At 30.4% G+C, this 19168-nt stretch overlaps 1 protein-coding gene across 14 annotated transcripts in view; it reads right to left on the minus strand.

Moving 5' to 3' along the window:
• Positions 1-19168, minus strand: part of LOC140443999 (ubiquinone biosynthesis monooxygenase COQ6, mitochondrial-like) — a 129013-nt gene that overhangs the window by 29326 nt on the left and 80519 nt on the right. For 4 of the 14 annotated variants that reach the window (XR_011951297.1, XR_011951296.1, XR_011951298.1 and 1 more), the window contains exons 11-14: positions 18448-18498; positions 18178-18294; positions 17186-17488; positions 16845-16960 (exon numbers count right to left, since the gene is read on the minus strand). The gene's annotated coding sequence lies outside the window, so the exon portion shown is untranslated. Of the gene's footprint in view, positions 1-1974; positions 8151-8705; positions 14316-14589; positions 14924-15537; positions 15724-16844; positions 16961-17185; positions 17489-18144; positions 18295-18358; positions 18499-19004; positions 19158-19168 lie in introns of those variants that run through there. The other 10 variants (XR_011951300.1, XR_011951303.1, XR_011951301.1 and 7 more) reach the window with 10 other exon arrangements.

Below are 19168 nucleotides of genomic sequence, written 5' to 3' on the forward strand. Positions count from 1 at the left end.
ATAACATTTTCAAATACATTCTAAATAACATTAGCGTATCATACCATCATAACAATCTTACTATTTTTGTATCTCTTAGATACTCTTTTGTAGCTCCACTGGTGAGCTTGTCATATAGACAACACAGACTGCTACCACTCAGATGAAGAGGAAGAATATTCCATAGAATTGAAATCTGACAGAATATAGCTGAAAAATAAAACATGTTGTGGAATACTTCAAAAGTCTAACCTGTAGCTTCCAGTTACAGAATATTTAAAAATCCTGACCTGAAGTTTGTAATGTTCCATTGAATTTTGTAACATTACTAAATATTTGCTCTCCCTTTAGATAAGTAGTTCATGTATTTGGGTAATCCATATGTTTTAGCCATATAAATTCTACAAAACACTAATATGTTTGCAATATTTAAAATCTTACTGTTCTTAATCTTCCTGGCCATCCACTTTCTAACCATCAATCACTTTTAGTTATGAAAATAACGGACTGCTATTACGGTGGTGAAGAGGAATCAAATTCCATAAAATTGATATCACACACAATAAGAAACTGGAAAATACATTTGCTATTTTGGAATATTTAAAAATCCTGACCTGAAGTTTGTAATGCTCCATTGAATTTTGTAAAATTACTGAATATTTGCTGTCTCTTTAGATAAGTAGTTCATGTATTTGGGTAATCCATGTATTTTAGCCATATAAATTCTACAAAACACTAATAGATGTTTGCAACATTTAAAATCTTACTGTTTTTAATCTTCCTGGCCATCCACTTCCTAACCACCAATCAACTTTTAGTCATGAAATTAACGGGCCGCTATCATTGTGGTAATGGGGAACCCAATTCCATAAAATTGATATCACACACAACAAGAAACTGAAAAATACAATTGCAATTTTGGAATACTTCAAAAGCCTAACCTGCACTTGGTAACTCTCCAGTTATAACATTGCTGAATATTTGGTGTCACTTTGTATGAGTAGTTCATGTATTTGGGTAACCCGTGTCTTTTATCCATGTTAATTCTACAAAACACTAATAGATGTTTGCAATATTTAGAATATTACGGTTTCTGAATCTTTGCTGTATCCACTGGTGAGCTGACATGTAGACAACACAGACTGCTACCATCCAGATGAAGAGGAATAATCTCACATAGAATTGAAAGCCAACATAATTAAACTGAAAAATATAATAGATGTTTTGGAATACTTTAAAGTCTAACCTGTATCTTCCAACACTCCTTGGCACTTTTTGAAAATTGCTTCATATTTGGTTTCCTTTCTTTTGATTAGTACATGTACTTGGATAATCTGTATAAAATTTTCAAATACATTCTAAAAAACGTTAGCGCGTTCTCAATATCTAAAATCTTACTGCTTTCTAACTTCTTGAATACATCCATCAATCATCCCTGTTTCAAAAAAAAAACACTACGATTGTGGTAAAGGGAAACAAAATTCTATAACATAGAGATCTGACACAAGAGAACTGAAAAATATAATTGCTATTTTGGAATACTTGAAAAGCCTAACCTGTAGTTTGTAACTTTCCATTGTACTTTTATAACATTGTTAAATATTTGGTGTCCGTTTAGATTAGTACTTCATGTATTTGTGTGATCCATGTAAGTCCTTTAAAATATTAATAGATTTTTACAATATTTAGAATCTTGTGATTTCTAAATCTCTGCTGTATCCACTCGTGAGGTTGCCATGTAGACAAACATTCAGATGAAGAGAAATAATATCCCAAAGAATTGAAAGCCAATAGAACAAAACTAAAAAATGTTCCTTAACACTTTTAGAAAATTGCTTCATATTTGATTTCCTTTCTTTTGATTAGTACATTTACTTGGATAATCTGGATAAAATTTTCAAATATATTCTAAAAAACATTAGCGCACGTTCTCAATATCTAAAATCCTACTGTTTTCTAACTTCTTGGATATATCCATGGATCATCTTTTTGTTAAAAAAAAAACACTGCTACTGTGGTAAAGGGGAATAAAATTCCATAATATTGAAATTTGACATAACAGAACTAAAAAATACAATTGCTATTTTGGAATACTTCAAAAGCCTAACCTGTAGTAAGTCTCCATTATACTTTAAAACATTGCTGGATATTTAGTGTCCCTTCAGATAGTACTTCATGTATTTGGGTAATCCATGTAAATTCTACAATACACTAATAGATGTTTGCAATATTTAGAATCTTACTGTTTCTGTATCTCCTATGTATATTAACTGATGAGCTTGCTATATCGACAACACAGACTGCTACCACTCAGATGAAGACGAAGAATATTCCATAGAATTGAAATCTCACAGAATATAACTGAAAAATAAAACTGATGTTTTGGAATACTTCAAAAATCTAACCTGTAGCTTCCAGATCTCCTTTAAACTTTTTTAAGATTTCTTCATGTTTGGTTTTCTTTCTTTTGATTAGTTCCTGTGCTTCGATAACCCATGTAACATTTTCAAATACATTCTAAAATTTTAAACTTCCTGGCAATCAACTGTCTATACATGAATCAGCTTTTAGTTACGACATAACAGACCACTATCACTGTGGTAAAGGGGAATCAAATTCCATAAGATTGATATGACATAATAAGAATACTTCAAAAGCCTAACCCGTAGTTTGTAACTCTCCATTGTACTTTTATAACCTTGGTGAATATTTGGTGTCCCCTTAGATTAGTAATTCATATATTTGGATAAGCCATGTATTTTATGCACAAAAAATCTACAAAACACTAAAAGATGTTTGCAATATTTAGAATCTTACAGTTTCTGAATCTCTGCTGTATCCACTGGTGAGTTTGTAGGATAGATAACACAGGCTGGTAACATTCAGATGAGGAAGAATAATATCCCATAGAATTGAAAGCGAACAGAATATAACTGAAAAATAGAAGTGATGTTTTGGAATACTTCAAAACTAACCTGTAGCTTTCTTCAATGCACTTTTTGAAAATTGCTTCATATTGGGTTTTCCTTTTGATTAGTTCCTGTACTTGCCTTACTCTTTTTAAACTTCTTTGGCGATTCCATTGACTGTCCACTAATCAGCTTTTAGTTATTGATGTTAACAGACTGCTATGATTGTGATAAAGGGAAATAAAATTCCATAACATTGATATCAGACAGAATAAGAACTGAAAAATACAATTGCTATTTTGGAATACTTCAAAAGGCTAACCTGTAGTAACTATCCATTGTACTTGTCTAACATTGCTGAATATTTGGTGTGCCCTTGAGATTAGTAGTTCATGTATGTGGATAATACAATTAATATTTTACAACTTCTACAAAACACTAATAGATGTTTGCAATATTTAGAATCTTACGGTTTATAAATCTCTACTATATCCACCAATGAGCTTGACACAAACAGCTACTGCTTGCTACCATTCACGTGACAGAAATAATGTCCCATGTAGTTGAAAGACAACCGAATAAAACTGAAAAATAGAACTGATGTTTTGGAATACTTCAAAACTGACCTGTAGCTTTCTGCTTTGCACTTATTGAAAATTGCTTCATATTTAGTTTTTTTTTTTCCTTTTGATTAGTTCGTGTACTTGGATAATCTGTATTTTAAAATTTTTTATACATACATTAAAAATACATTCTAAAAAACATTAACGAATGTTTGCAATACTTAAAACCTTAATATTTTTAAACTTCTTCGCAATTCCACTGATTATCCATAAATTAGCTTCTAGTTGAAAATAATGTAATGCTACCATTGTGGTGAAGGCGAATAAAATTCCATAAAATTGATATATGACAGAATAAGAACTGAAAAATACAATTATTGTTTTGGAATACTTTAAAAGCCTAACCTGATGTTTATAATTCTCCATTGTACTTTTTGAACATTGCTGAATACTTGGTGTCCCTTTAGGTGAGTAGTTGTAATTGGATAATCATTTAATACCATTCAGATGAAGAGGAATAATATCCAGTAAAGTTTAAAGCCAACAACTGAAAAATAGAACTGATGTTTTGGAATACTTCAAAAGTCTAACCTGTAGCTTCCAATTCTCCATTGCATTTTTTGAAGATCATTTCATACTGGGTATCCCTTTTGATTAGTTTGTCCACTTGGATAATCCATGTAACATTGCTAAATGAATTCTAAAAAACATTAGCAAATGTTTCCAATATTTAAAACCTTACTGTTTTTAAACTTCTTGATGATTCCACAGAATGTCCATTAACCAGCTTTTAGTTCATGAAGACACTGCTATGAATGTGATAAAGGGAAAGAAAATTCCATAAAATTGGTATCAGACCAAATAAGAACTGAAAAACAAAATTGCTTTTTTGGAATATTTCAAAACCTAACCTGAAGCTCCATTGCACTTTTCGAACATTGCTGAATTCTTGGTGTCCATTTAGATTAGCAGTTCATGTAATTGGATAATCATTTAATATTTTACAGCAACTTCTACAAAACACTAATAGATGTTTGCAATATTTAGAATCTTACCGATTCCGTATCCACCGATGAGCTTGCTATATAGAAAACACAAATTGCTACCTCTCGGATAAAGACGAACAATATTCCATAGAATCAAAATCGGACAAAATATAACTGAAAAATAGAACTGATGTTTTCGAATACTTCAAAAGTCTAACCTGTATCTTCCAACACTCCTTGGCACTTTTTGAAAATTGCTTCATATTTGGTTTTCTTTCTTTTCAGTAGTTCATGTACTTCAACTATCTGTATAAAATTTTTAAATACACTCTAAAAAACATTAGCGAACGTTCACAATATCTAAAATCTCACTGCTTTCTAACTTCTTGGATATATCCATCAATCATCTTTGTTACAAAAAAAAAGACACTGCTATTGTGGTATAGGGGAATAAAATTCCATAACATTGAAAGAACGAACAGAACTAAAAAATACAATCGATATTTTGGAATACTTTAAATATCTAACCTGTAGCTTCCAACTCTCCTGAACTTTTTTAAGATTGCTTCATGTTTGGTTTCCTTTCTTATGAACTTCTTATAAAGTATATTAGTTAGTGTGGTTGGATAATCCGTGTAACATTTTCAAATACATTCTAAAAATCATTAGCTAATATCTTTACAATATTTAAAATCTTACTGTTTTCAATCTTCTTGGCCATCCACTGTCTTTTCATCAATCAGCTTTTAGTTACTAAATTAACAGACCGCTATCATTGTGGTAAAGGGGAATCATATTCCATAAAATTATTATCAGACAGAATAAAAACTGAAAAATACAATTGCCATTTTGGAATACTTCAAAAGCCTAACCTGTAGTAAGTCTCCATTGTACTTTATAACATTGCTGAATATTTGGTGTCCCTTTAAATTGGTACTTCCTGTATTTGGGTAATTCATGTAAATTCTTTAAAACACTAATAGATGTTTGCAATATTTAGAATCCACTGTACTGTATCCACTTCAGAGCTTGCCATGTACACAACACAGACTGCTACCATTCAGATGAAGATGAATATTCCATAGAATTCAAATCTGACAGCATATAACTGAAAAATAGAACTAATTTTGTGGAATACTTCAAAAGTCTAACCTGCAGCTTCCAGCTATACTTTTTTTTTAAGATTGCTTCATGTTTGGTCATTTTTTCAATCTTCCTGGATATCCACTTTCTAATCATCAATCAGTTTTTAGTCATGAAATTAACGGACCGGTAACACTATGGTAAAGAGGAATTTAATTCCATAAAATTGATATCAGACACAAGAAGAAACTGAAAAATACAATTACTATTTCGGAATACTTAAAAAGTCTAATGGTTTCTGAATCTCTGCTGTATCAACTGGTAAGCTTATCATGTAGACAGCACAGACTGCTACCATCCAGATGAAGAGGAACAAAATCGCATATAATTGAAAGCCAACAGAATAAAACTAAAAAATAGAATGGATGTTTTGGAATACTTCAAAGTCTAACCTGTAGCTTCGAACTCTTCTTGGCAGTTTTTGAAAATTGCTTCATGTTTGGTTTCCTTCTTTCGATTAGTTTGTGTACTTGGATAATCTGTATAACATTTTCAAATACATTCTAAATAACATTAGCGTATCATACCATCATAACAATCTTACTATTTTTGTATCTCTTAGATACTCTTTTGTAGCTCCACTGGTGAGCTTGTCATATAGACAACACAGACTGCTACCACTCAGATGAAGAGGAAGAATATTCCATAGAATTGAAATCTGACAGAATATAGCTGAAAAATAAAACATGTTGTGGAATACTTCAAAAGTCTAACCTGTAGCTTCCAGTTACAGAATATTTAAAAATCCTGACCTGAAGTTTGTAATGTTCCATTGAATTTTGTAACATTACTAAATATTTGCTCTCCCTTTAGATAAGTAGTTCATGTATTTGGGTAATCCATATGTTTTAGCCATATAAATTCTACAAAACACTAATATGTTTGCAATATTTAAAATCTTACTGTTCTTAATCTTCCTGGCCATCCACTTTCTAACCATCAATCACTTTTAGTTATGAAAATAACGGACTGCTATTACGGTGGTGAAGAGGAATCAAATTCCATAAAATTGATATCACACACAATAAGAAACTGGAAAATACATTTGCTATTTTGGAATATTTAAAAATCCTGACCTGAAGTTTGTAATGCTCCATTGAATTTTGTAAAATTACTGAATATTTGCTGTCTCTTTAGATAAGTAGTTCATGTATTTGGGTAATCCATGTATTTTAGCCATATAAATTCTACAAAACACTAATAGATGTTTGCAACATTTAAAATCTTACTGTTTTTAATCTTCCTGGCCATCCACTTCCTAACCACCAATCAACTTTTAGTCATGAAATTAACGGGCCGCTATCATTGTGGTAATGGGGAACCCAATTCCATAAAATTGATATCACACACAACAAGAAACTGAAAAATACAATTGCAATTTTGGAATACTTCAAAAGCCTAACCTGCACTTGGTAACTCTCCAGTTATAACATTGCTGAATATTTGGTGTCACTTTGTATGAGTAGTTCATGTATTTGGGTAACCCGTGTCTTTTATCCATGTTAATTCTACAAAACACTAATAGATGTTTGCAATATTTAGAATATTACGGTTTCTGAATCTTTGCTGTATCCACTGGTGAGCTGACATGTAGACAACACAGACTGCTACCATCCAGATGAAGAGGAATAATCTCACATAGAATTGAAAGCCAACATAATTAAACTGAAAAATATAATAGATGTTTTGGAATACTTTAAAGTCTAACCTGTATCTTCCAACACTCCTTGGCACTTTTTGAAAATTGCTTCATATTTGGTTTCCTTTCTTTTGATTAGTACATGTACTTGGATAATCTGTATAAAATTTTCAAATACATTCTAAAAAACGTTAGCGCGTTCTCAATATCTAAAATCTTACTGCTTTCTAACTTCTTGAATACATCCATCAATCATCCCTGTTTCAAAAAAAAAACACTACGATTGTGGTAAAGGGAAACAAAATTCTATAACATAGAGATCTGACACAAGAGAACTGAAAAATATAATTGCTATTTTGGAATACTTGAAAAGCCTAACCTGTAGTTTGTAACTTTCCATTGTACTTTTATAACATTGTTAAATATTTGGTGTCCGTTTAGATTAGTACTTCATGTATTTGTGTGATCCATGTAAGTCCTTTAAAATATTAATAGATTTTTACAATATTTAGAATCTTGTGATTTCTAAATCTCTGCTGTATCCACTCGTGAGGTTGCCATGTAGACAAACATTCAGATGAAGAGAAATAATATCCCAAAGAATTGAAAGCCAATAGAACAAAACTAAAAAATGTTCCTTAACACTTTTAGAAAATTGCTTCATATTTGATTTCCTTTCTTTTGATTAGTACATTTACTTGGATAATCTGGATAAAATTTTCAAATATATTCTAAAAAACATTAGCGCACGTTCTCAATATCTAAAATCCTACTGTTTTCTAACTTCTTGGATATATCCATGGATCATCTTTTTGTTAAAAAAAAAACACTGCTACTGTGGTAAAGGGGAATAAAATTCCATAATATTGAAATTTGACATAACAGAACTAAAAAATACAATTGCTATTTTGGAATACTTCAAAAGCCTAACCTGTAGTAAGTCTCCATTATACTTTAAAACATTGCTGGATATTTAGTGTCCCTTCAGATAGTACTTCATGTATTTGGGTAATCCATGTAAATTCTACAATACACTAATAGATGTTTGCAATATTTAGAATCTTACTGTTTCTGTATCTCCTATGTATATTAACTGATGAGCTTGCTATATCGACAACACAGACTGCTACCACTCAGATGAAGACGAAGAATATTCCATAGAATTGAAATCTCACAGAATATAACTGAAAAATAAAACTGATGTTTTGGAATACTTCAAAAATCTAACCTGTAGCTTCCAGATCTCCTTTAAACTTTTTTAAGATTTCTTCATGTTTGGTTTTCTTTCTTTTGATTAGTTCCTGTGCTTCGATAACCCATGTAACATTTTCAAATACATTCTAAAATTTTAAACTTCCTGGCAATCAACTGTCTATACATGAATCAGCTTTTAGTTACGACATAACAGACCACTATCACTGTGGTAAAGGGGAATCAAATTCCATAAGATTGATATGACATAATAAGAATACTTCAAAAGCCTAACCCGTAGTTTGTAACTCTCCATTGTACTTTTATAACCTTGGTGAATATTTGGTGTCCCCTTAGATTAGTAATTCATATATTTGGATAAGCCATGTATTTTATGCACAAAAAATCTACAAAACACTAAAAGATGTTTGCAATATTTAGAATCTTACAGTTTCTGAATCTCTGCTGTATCCACTGGTGAGTTTGTAGGATAGATAACACAGGCTGGTAACATTCAGATGAGGAAGAATAATATCCCATAGAATTGAAAGCGAACAGAATATAACTGAAAAATAGAAGTGATGTTTTGGAATACTTCAAAACTAACCTGTAGCTTTCTTCAATGCACTTTTTGAAAATTGCTTCATATTGGGTTTTCCTTTTGATTAGTTCCTGTACTTGCCTTACTCTTTTTAAACTTCTTTGGCGATTCCATTGACTGTCCACTAATCAGCTTTTAGTTATTGATGTTAACAGACTGCTATGATTGTGATAAAGGGAAATAAAATTCCATAACATTGATATCAGACAGAATAAGAACTGAAAAATACAATTGCTATTTTGGAATACTTCAAAAGGCTAACCTGTAGTAACTATCCATTGTACTTGTCTAACATTGCTGAATATTTGGTGTGCCCTTGAGATTAGTAGTTCATGTATGTGGATAATACAATTAATATTTTACAACTTCTACAAAACACTAATAGATGTTTGCAATATTTAGAATCTTACGGTTTATAAATCTCTACTATATCCACCAATGAGCTTGACACAAACAGCTACTGCTTGCTACCATTCACGTGACAGAAATAATGTCCCATGTAGTTGAAAGACAACCGAATAAAACTGAAAAATAGAACTGATGTTTTGGAATACTTCAAAACTGACCTGTAGCTTTCTGCTTTGCACTTATTGAAAATTGCTTCATATTTAGTTTTTTTTTTTCCTTTTGATTAGTTCGTGTACTTGGATAATCTGTATTTTAAAATTTTTTATACATACATTAAAAATACATTCTAAAAAACATTAACGAATGTTTGCAATACTTAAAACCTTAATATTTTTAAACTTCTTCGCAATTCCACTGATTATCCATAAATTAGCTTCTAGTTGAAAATAATGTAATGCTACCATTGTGGTGAAGGCGAATAAAATTCCATAAAATTGATATATGACAGAATAAGAACTGAAAAATACAATTATTGTTTTGGAATACTTTAAAAGCCTAACCTGATGTTTATAATTCTCCATTGTACTTTTTGAACATTGCTGAATACTTGGTGTCCCTTTAGGTGAGTAGTTGTAATTGGATAATCATTTAATACCATTCAGATGAAGAGGAATAATATCCAGTAAAGTTTAAAGCCAACAACTGAAAAATAGAACTGATGTTTTGGAATACTTCAAAAGTCTAACCTGTAGCTTCCAATTCTCCATTGCATTTTTTGAAGATCATTTCATACTGGGTATCCCTTTTGATTAGTTTGTCCACTTGGATAATCCATGTAACATTGCTAAATGAATTCTAAAAAACATTAGCAAATGTTTCCAATATTTAAAACCTTACTGTTTTTAAACTTCTTGATGATTCCACAGAATGTCCATTAACCAGCTTTTAGTTCATGAAGACACTGCTATGAATGTGATAAAGGGAAAGAAAATTCCATAAAATTGGTATCAGACCAAATAAGAACTGAAAAACAAAATTGCTTTTTTGGAATATTTCAAAACCTAACCTGAAGCTCCATTGCACTTTTCGAACATTGCTGAATTCTTGGTGTCCATTTAGATTAGCAGTTCATGTAATTGGATAATCATTTAATATTTTACAGCAACTTCTACAAAACACTAATAGATGTTTGCAATATTTAGAATCTTACAGTTTCTGAATCTCTTCTATAACCACTGGCCATGTAAACAGACTGCTACCATTCAGATGAAGAGGAATAATATCACAAAATAAACTGATGTGGAATACTTAATGTCCTAACCTGTAGCTTACAACTCTCCTTTGCACTTTTTGAAAATTGCTTCATAGTTGGTTTTCCTTCCTTTGATTGGTTTATGTAATAGGATAAGCTGTGTTATGTTGTCAAATACACTCTAAAAAATATTAGCAAATATTTGCAATATGTAAATTCTTACTGTTTTTAAACTTTTTGGATATTCCAGGTTCTACCCATTAATCAGCTTATGGAAATAAGGGACTGCTTTGATAAAGGGAAATAAACATACAAATGACTGAATGAGATCTGAAAAATACAATTGCCATTTTGAAAAGCCTAACCTGCAGTTTGTAACTCTCAAATGTACTTTTTAACATTGTTGAATATTTGGTGTCCCTTTATTTAGTAATACATGTATTCCGGTAATCCATTTAATATTTTACAGCAACTTTAAAATATTTACAAACTTATGGTTTCTGAAACTCATCTATATCCACTGATGAGCTTGCCATTCCAGATGAAGAGAAATATCCCATAGAATTGTAAGCTCACAGAATGAAACTGAAAAATAGAACTAATGTTTTGGAATACTTCAAAAGCCAAACCTGTAGCTTCTAACTACCCTCTGTAATTGTATCATTGTCAAATACATTCTAAAAACTTTAGCGAATGTTTGCAACATTTAAAATCTTATCGTCTTGAAACTTCTCAGCTATCCACTATTTAACAATTAATCAGCTATTAGGTATGAACATAATGGACTGCTATTATTGTGGTAAAGGCGAATAAAACTCCATACAATACAACATCACACAGAATAAGAACTGAAAAATAAAATTGCTATTTTGGAATACTTCAAAAGTCTAACCTGTATCTTGTAACTCTCAGATATACTTTTTAAACATTGCTGAATATTTTGCGTCACTTCGAGATTAGTAGTTCGTGTATCTTCTAACTACCCTCTGTAACTACAGCTTACAGAACTAAAATATAAAAGTTATGTTTTGGAGTACTTCAAAAGTCTAACCTGTAGGGATTTTTACATATTTATTCGCCCAATTTATGAGTCTTTGGAATATTCATACTTATTTTTGTCCTTACTACAATTCTAATTTAAATTCAGTTGCACTGTTTATTCATTGTAAAAAAAAACAAACAGTGAAAAAAATTAAAAATCTTTCAAAGCTTCTTTCCTGGCAAGGAATCACGGATTCTAAAAAAACACATAACAATTGCCATATATATTATAGCTCACCTATCACTCCTTTTCCAAGAACTACAGCTTACAGAACACTGGAAGCATAGATCTAGTACATCCTCCCAAATAGTAGTAAAATAAAGGTTAATTCGCATTTAAAAAATATGTTAAAAATTCATAATGGTTGGAACATATTTTACCGGATCTTATGGTGTTTCGGCAAATTTGCATATCATAATTGGCCAGTAGTTCTAAAACACAATGTTTGAAACCTTTTGATGGTTTGAGAATATTGAAATACCCTGTTGTTTCCACAATTTCCAATTTGAATTATCTTTCCTGCTTACTTGCTTCAAACCAAATATATGGAACATCATTGGTTTGAGTCTGGCCTATGCACACCATACTTTTACAGAAGTTTACTAAAAAACATAAATTTATGGGGGCATCTTAAAAATCTTACTTGTGCTATCCACACATGCATCCAAATTGTTTTAGACTGGCCATAATCTCAAACTTAACTGAATGAACACAAATTCGACAATCATGTTTAAGACTGTTTTATACCTCTTATTTAAAATCCTGAGCAGTTCTAATATTTCTAATACACTGTTAATGCCATGGTAACATAGATTTGCATATAAGTATGGAAACCAGAAACATCCACTTCATAACCTTTTAAGATTTTAAGACATGGTTAAAGCACTAAGAAAATTCTTATAGCAGTAATATTAATAGATATATGCTTCACTATAGATTTCTGGGGTCATTCTTTTATTACATTATCCATTAGAATTCTAAAAAAAGAATAAAACACAAGATTCCATCTAAGCTTCTACATCAACTTGTATATCGATAATTGTAAAGGTTTTTGTTATAGGAAGAGAAAGTTTAATTAAAAGTTTTTTACATATTTAAGATTAGATTCTAAGGAATCAAAATGCTCACCAAATTTCCTATTGATGGACATCAATTAGTGACTGGTAAATGTCTTGGTATTTCCTGGTCTCATTAAAAGGCTAAGAACACTTCTGAATATGATCTTAGTACCAACTTTTATTGATTTTTGGGGCTGCTGAATTATGATCTTAAATTCCCTATTTGCTAAATTTCCTATATGTCCAGGAATGAATTTTTCATTTAAAGAATGCATGTATGCTAAAAGATGTGCTTCTGCCTCTTTGTTACGTTCAATTAAACATTTTATAAAGTTCTGAAAAAACGAAGGAACATTTGCAGTGTTCAAAATGTGTCATCTTATGTCACATCCATCCTCATGATAATTAATATCAAGCCAGTTTTACTTGTGGAAAATTTTTTCACAAAAAGAAAGTATGTCCTGGATCTCAAAAGTGATGTGTAAACACCAAAATCTAAAAAATACTGGATATTGCTACATTTCAAAATTTTAGCCATTGGTTATACTGAATGAATCCATTTCTCTATTTTGAACAGTTGAAGTATTGAAGTTCAACTTATTTTGAACAGTTGAAGGCCAATCAGGGCAGTATTCTCATAAATTTCCTGTACTCTCCAAATTGGGAAATAATCCATTTTGGCAGTTAACCACCAACAGTTTAAATGACAACAATAAAATTTCATAACAATCTGAAAAATAGTTGTTAACAATGCTAAGTATAAAATCTCACCCATTCTAAAATATTGAGTTTTTTCCACATTTAATCCAATAAGTATCCAAGTAGAATTACAAATGGGTCTTTTGTGATATTTATTTTCTTTATCTTCGAACATAAGGTAAAGATAATTCAGCTTATTTATATTTGTTCAATGCAAAAATCAATCATTTACATTTACTGCATGTATCTTCAAATTATAGTAACAAAAGATTTTCTTGACATTTATCAAATGTGAAATATATTATTTTCTACTTGATCATTTATTTATCGAAGAATATTCTAAAAATGATGATTATTTGGTAAAGTTGAGGTATAATAATAAATCTCAAATATTACAGCACCAGAAATATTAAAGTAAACATTTCAGCATCAGATTTAAACAAAATAAATATGATGAAAGTGTTTTGTATATATTGGTTATTAATGATCACTTTATTACATAAAGAGAGATTGACAAACACTAGTGACAGTTATTTTCAAGAAAAACTATTTATTTTATGAAAAAAAAAACATTAGAAGTGTTAGTGATACATAATACACACCTATAATAGAAAAGAAACAGTAACATGAACAATGAAAAAATTATTCAGGAAACAAGTGTTCAGGGACTATAGCACTAAATCTTAAAAAAGCAAGCAAAAAATATTATCTTTCAACAAACATTACCTTTTGCCAATCACCAGTGAGCTTGCTAAAGTGTGATTAACATCGAATCATGTGAGCACATGCTTGTCAGAAATGAATGTATTAAAGCAATAATATAACATGCTAAGACTTTTCCACACACATAATGACATTATATCCTCATTTCAAACAATTGGAGAACCTACTTGCCTGTGCCATATCTGGAGAAAACATGTGTATATGACAATGCATCAGGTTATATAAATATATCAATTCATAATATATTATTGCAACATCGAAAAAAAAAACTATAAATTATGAACAACTAGTCAGAATTAGCCAGAACTAAATTCTAACAAAGTGGATTAATGGAAGAAAAAATAAGACAAGATAATTAGATGATGACAATATGAATTAGAACAAGTAATAATATATATGTAAATCATTAGGTACAACTATATTTACATTAAATGTAGTTAAATAAAGTGAACTCACATCTTGAATACCAAAAATGTTTCCCAAAACCTTTTGGTTGGGGCTAGGATCACCTAAACCATCGAGATCCATGATCTTTAAATAAATTCCGTCATGAGGTATCTGTCGTAGAAAAAATACTTTTTCTCACGTTAAGATCAATGTGTAATGTTGAATTTCAATAGGACCTTCTTTGGTATGACTGCTTTTCCCATTCTAATAAATTAATAGTTCAACCATTCAAGCAACAGGATGTTCTACTTCAATATAAAAAACCTTGTCATATTTTTCATACTAATTGGGTCAAGATATCTGTAAAATATTTGTAACAGCTTGTCAGCAATCATGGGTTGTTCTAAAAAGGACAAAACACCACAGTAGACTAAGAGTTATCTCCATAACAGGAGATTAGATTAATTAGATTTCAATATATTGCATAAATAATATAGATAAATTTGTCACAATAATTATAGCAAGAATATATAAATTTGAGTGAATGACTAGTTGGTCAAGCACCGTTTCATTTTTGTTAATTTGATTATATATAGAGAGTAATTGTTTCTAATAGAAGTAATTTTACTAATATAGTAGTAATATAGGTTTATATAATATAGACTCAGCAGTATTATAAATGGTGGTATTATAGATTTGTGGAGGTTCATCATATATTTCCTTGTAGTTTTAGGTTATCCAAAGTATAGAATGATTTAAGATTTCTTCAATATTATCTTTATATTCTAGAAAAGATTATTAGTTTTCAAACAAGAGTAAAAAACATGTATTCATAAAGGTTAACACATTCATAAGATATTGATTTGTTGTAAAAGCAATACTCATTTAGATACACCTCCGACGAAGCTAATTTATTTCCAAACATTATTAATTTTTTATCACTTTATGTAGAATAAAATAAGCAATAGACGAATCAAAGATCATGCACTATCACTAGATAATACTTAAAATACATACATTAGCCATTAAACCTCCCTGGATCAGGAAGTTATGTTGGTTCCAATGCAATTTGACAGCATGTCCCAAAAAGATCGAAACTGTAAAAATAGCAGTATACTTAAAGAGTAGAAATTTTCCACTTTGAAACAGGTAACTAGAGAAACTAAATGAAATGATGAACAAAGGACACGACATGCAAGGAATCTGTAAAAAATATGTCTTATGAATTTAATTAGAAATAACAGATACACAACTTACAGTGAAAATAAATGTCAGCCAAATATCAAGTATTAATAGTCTGAAATTTGAGGTAACTAGTCAAAAAGAAAACAAAAACGAGGGTATTACAACAAGGTGACAATATGAGGAACACCAATGAGAAAAAGAAAAAAACAGGAGTAGTGATTTCAATCAGAATATCCAAGAACAAAGGTTAAGTATACAGTAAATTGATACATCTTCAAATTTAAAAGTTTCTGACGTAGGGGCTAAAACATCAACTAATGACATGATTTATTAGGGACTGAAACATTAACTAATGAAGAGATTAATTTCCCAAAGAAAAAAATGGTTAAAAACACATTTAACTGCCATGTGAACCAACATCTGGTTGACAAATTAAGGTCACTCAGCCTCCTTGACACAACATATATGGGATTCAGTACTGGAAGAAAAAAAAAGAAATTTCGTCACAGGGAAAAAATTTATACTACTGTATTTGGGCAGTGACTATAAAAACTATGAAAAATTTGAGAACAAATTAATCAACTGCAGTTTATTTCTGACGTTTCATAAAACTAAGGGGAACAGTTTTAGAAATAATAGCAATATCTAGTGTCTAAATACCTTTAAAACCTTAATCCAGGAATAGAAATGGATCCAGGGAAAAAATTTATACTACTGTATTTGGGCAGTGACTATTAAAAACTAGGAAAATTTTGAGAACAAATTAATCAACTGCAGTTTATTTCTGATGTTTCATAAAACTAAGGGGAACAGTTTTAGAAATAATAGCAATATCTAGTGTCTAAATACCTTTAAAACCTTAACCCAGGAATAGAAATGAAAATACCAAAAATTCACTATACTGCAGCAGAATTTAAGAAACTACAAAAATGGTTTTTACAGGACAATAAAAAAAGAAATCTAGTATTTAATTAAAAGCAAGTTATAGAACAGTAAACTTGTAAAATAGGAATCAATGATGAATACAATAATGAAACATCAAAATAAACACTTATTCCCAATAAAAATAGTAAATTGTAATAGTTTCAGAACAATAGGAGTACATGTATTAAGTATTTTACAGCATCTACTTCACCTACCTTTAGAATTTAGGGCAGTTGACATCTTCTAGGAAGTTAAAAACTAAGATCTATTCCAAAATTGGAAATCACGGTTATATTGGTCAGAAAGAACATTTTTGTTTATAAAGAGAAAGCTGCAATAAAAATTCTAGTGTCAATAAAAATAAACACGTAATCTTTCAATTGTTTTTTTTTATATAGTTTTTGAACAGTATAAAAGATGAGTAACAATTTCTAGCTTGTGCAGGCCTTCCACAAACTAAAAATGAGTTACTGTTTAGATCATTTTTGAAGTATAAAATTATAGTTATTTAACTTTTATTTGCCAATTCTTTTAGAAAATGTCTCATGGTTATTACCTGCGATAAGTCCTCCATAACATCTTCAAGGGAGCTATAGTACTAAGTGGTATATATTATGGTATAAATGGATAAGATTTAAGCACTTCAGTTTTAAGTATTCAGTAGAATTCTCAGAAAATAATAGTAAGTAATCTAACGCCATTTTTTCTTATATGGCAAGCGCGGTAAAAGACTAAAGTATCATCTGTTTTACATATTGGAATCCTGGCAGTTTTCTTCAAGTCTGGTATGGTATGATTCAGGACTGGTAAGTCATGTTGGCAACTCAGGTAGATAAGACACCCAAGCTTCATTGCCAACCTAAAGAAAATCATATCTGGTATATAAATAGTGAAACGAAAAGCAAAACAAAGTCTTGCTTTGAAATGACAATTAACAAATGCAATTTGTTTAAAAACTAATGGGGTAAAAATATGAAACAGATGTTTCATGATGGTTATAAGAACCTCAGATTTACCCCCAAATTGAATGCCTTTAAACGTAATAGCAAATGTTATCATTAGTACATATTATTCCAAACTGGAAGTGTTTAGTCCCATACTTACAATGACAACATATCCACAACAATAGAACAAATCTAAAGCATACAAAGTATTTAATCATCGTACACCAAATTACGAATTCAAAATATACTTTACAACTCAGATTCATTTAATTTCTCTAAATGTAAAGTTTACACTTACAAAATTCAAAAATATATTTGTTAAAAAGTGAATTACCTTACTGATCTTGGAAACATTCTTATTTGGGAAACTACATTGCAATAGTTTGACCCTGTTTAGACATAGGCCTATAAATCAAGAATAAGTTATGTTCAAATAAATCATTACACAAAACTTATCACTCATGTCAATAACTATTTGCTGTTAATATGGTGTATCTATAATAATGTATGGTAGTTATTGCAATGTAGGGACCACACTGAATATCTCAAATTCGAAATAATGAGTACTTACATTAGTTGTTACCAGTTACTGAAGCTTTCATACCTCACCAAAAGAATGCACCTCGACTATTACTTTCCTCTTACAAATGCAGCAGTTACCCAGGTTTACTAACGTTTAGAATCCTGCTTATATCCTTCGAAGTTTTCCGCTCCATCTGGCCTTATTACATGTAAAGGTAAAATAAATTAGTACAGGAAGGAAAATAAGCAATGGAATCCAAACATTTCTTTCAAATTTTGATTTTTATTATAACTAATATCACATTATACACAAGATATATATTTTAAATAAAAATTGATACAATTTACAAACCAATCAGAAGACTTTCTTGGCTCGGTGTTGGGGTTGTCGCCCAGAAGGTGACTGTAATAAAAAAATTATACATAATATCACAGTTACAAAATTCACAATAAGTCTTGAGCAAAAAAATACAAAATTAAAAGGTATAAAAATTTATCGCTGAATATGAGAATTTACTACTTTTAACTTAGATAAAAAGCTATCAATATCGTTTTCCAATTCCTCACAGGACTGCATCGGCCAGGATCTATCTCTATCACAGCTTTCATTTTGATTTAAACCCAACTCAGATTTTAAATGTTGCCACCTTTGCCTCCTTTCTTGCTGTTTCTGACGTAGTTCGGATTCAGCTGACGTAAGTGCTTTGTTTAAAACAGCTTCGATGAAGAGATTTTTTCGTCTTTGGCATTTAAAATTTAACTTCTTTACTTTGATAAGAGCTATCCAATCGGATAAATCTTTGTTCTTGAACATATTATACTCGTGAATATGGGCTTTTGTTACCACACCCATTTTGATAAAATCTCTTCAAAAAATTAAATTGATTGCAATTTTATATAAAAACACACCTGAATATAGTAATTCGTAGGACGAAATATCTGGTCTTCCAACTTCCAGCGTCGAGCAAAATTATTTTTTCAAAATGGCGTCTCACAGCACTTTTCACACACCAACTATCAAAATAACAACTTGAAATGACGCGCATTTGGGCGCGTCGGGTTTATATATCAGG

The sequence above is a fragment of the Diabrotica undecimpunctata genome, chromosome 6 (genome assembly GCF_040954645.1).
Source record: "Diabrotica undecimpunctata isolate CICGRU chromosome 6, icDiaUnde3, whole genome shotgun sequence".
NCBI classification, from domain to species: domain Eukaryota; kingdom Metazoa; phylum Arthropoda; class Insecta; order Coleoptera; family Chrysomelidae; genus Diabrotica; species Diabrotica undecimpunctata.